Below are 1950 nucleotides of genomic sequence, written 5' to 3'. Positions count from 1 at the left end.
TCCTCTGGGCCTCGGTTGGTTCCTCTGCAAAATGGGGCCGAGCACGTGGTATCTACTTGCCAGCTTTGCGTGAGGATGAAACGAGGTGGCACGCGGAGTGTTTAGCAGCGTGCCCAGAACGTCACACGTGCCCGACGAGGCTTGGCCGTGAGCGTGACAACTGTAGATTCCGTGTTGTTGTTGTTGTTTTTAATTCTTTTAACTTTATTTTTTTTTTTACACCTCTTCTCAGAGGCTCTTCTGTGATGCTCGTATATATCCAATACGGGTTCTCCAAGGCCTTACTTTAAAAGACAATATTACTTTTCAAAAAAAAAGAAAAAGAGAGAAAGATGAAGACGCTTCAAATTACGTTCGGGAAAAAGGTCCCTCGAATTTCATTTACACCAACAATCAATTCCGAACATCTTTAGCGTGGCGATCCCCTTTCCCCAGCCTGCTCAGAGGACTCCATCCACATATTTAAAGCGGTGTCTAGAAGGTTCTAGTGGACTCCACATATGCGAGAGGCAGCAAAAGCTGAGAGTGGCCAGGTTCGCGCTGACCAGGCAGCCGCTCCCTGGAGGGGTGGATGCCAGCGAGCTCCGTCCCTTTGCCTTTTCAATCACTTGACATTCGCGTAGAACCTAGATCTTTTGGCATTGTAATTTTTCGAATGACAGTGTGAAAATGCTTAACGTATTAAAACAAGAGGAGTAAGCCGTTAGGATGGTCTTCCTTGGGGAACCAGTCAGTATTCCTCACCGACTCCGGTGGGCTCGCAAGTAAAGGTTCAAAGACCCAAACTAAGAACAGTCATCCCAAATGCCTAAACTTAAAACAATCTGCGTCTATGGCCACACCACCCTGAGCACGCCCGATCCCGTCCGATCTCGGAAGTTAAGCAGGGTCGGGCCTGGTTAGTACTTGGATGGGAGACTACCTAGGAAGACCACCTAGGAGTAAACTATAAAAAAATAAGGGATTGTAAGCTGACAAGGTCCTTGCAATCTGTGAGGTCAACCAAGGGATGCCTCGCCTAAAAAAATAATAATAATAAAAATAAACGATCTGCATGCAAGCCGAAGAAACTGCTTAAGATTGGCTGATGTTCCGACATCTTAGGCTGGCAGGGATGCGCCGTGGGAGACCCAGGGGACTGACGGCGCCTCCTGACACCCACCTGAGCCGGCCCCTCACCCCAGGCACACAGCGCCTGGCTCAGAACCCCCCGCTGCTCTGCCAAGGCCAGGCACTTGTCAGTTTTCTGCAGCGCACACCTCAGATGAGCGTGCACGTGCTTCCTGGTGACAGGGCCAGGGAAGCAGGGTTCCAACGGTCCCCAAATGCGAATATTTTAAAGGATTTAGTTGTTACCAACCATCGACTAGCTGCTCCATCGAACACAACGGAAAAGACGCCGCCAGAGGTGTTGAAACGACACAAGACCAGAGTGAGAGTGGGCTTCTCTTCTGGGGGTGACGGTCCCTCAGCCACCAGCCCTCGCCCCACACACAGCAGGGCTGACTAATCGGCCCCAGCACTCCTCCCCCTGCCCGCCCCCCACCCCGAGCCCAGACACAGCCTCGGGGTCCCTGTCAACTCAGCGGCTGGCAGTCACCGCACAGCGAGCCGGGTGTGCTGGCAGGCGGAAAGCGCCTCGTCACCGCGGCCGTGCCCTCACCAGCTGCGGAGTCCAGATTCGATGGCGACACGCTCGCTTGCCAACGTTATCCATCCCTGACACTGGCAGAGCCCGCGCTCGGTCGCTGATAAGGCTTCGTCTCCTTTTCATCCCCGCATCACCTAGGAGCGAGCCACACGGGCCCGGTCAGGAACGAAGGCTTCGGGAGATGAAGCGGCAGACCCACGGAGCGAGGGCGAGAGCCGAGACCGGCCCCGCCACCCCGCACGTGGCCGCCCGCGGGAACACGCGGCATTTCTGAGAAGCAGCGAGGTCCCTTGAGCTGG

The 1950-nt window shown here is 54.5% G+C and overlaps 1 pseudogene; it reads left to right on the top strand.

Annotated features, from left to right (window-relative positions):
* Window positions 1-828: 828 nt before the first annotated feature.
* Window positions 829-948, top strand: LOC111735170 (annotated as a pseudogene).
* Window positions 949-1950: the final 1002 nt, after the last annotated feature.

The sequence above is a fragment of the Pteropus vampyrus genome, unplaced genomic scaffold (assembly GCF_000151845.1).
Source record: "Pteropus vampyrus isolate Shadow unplaced genomic scaffold, Pvam_2.0 Scaffold17587, whole genome shotgun sequence".
Taxonomy (NCBI): domain Eukaryota; kingdom Metazoa; phylum Chordata; class Mammalia; order Chiroptera; family Pteropodidae; genus Pteropus; species Pteropus vampyrus.
Note: the sequence above shows the minus strand (reverse complement) of the source record. Positions and strands in the feature narration are given on the sequence as shown.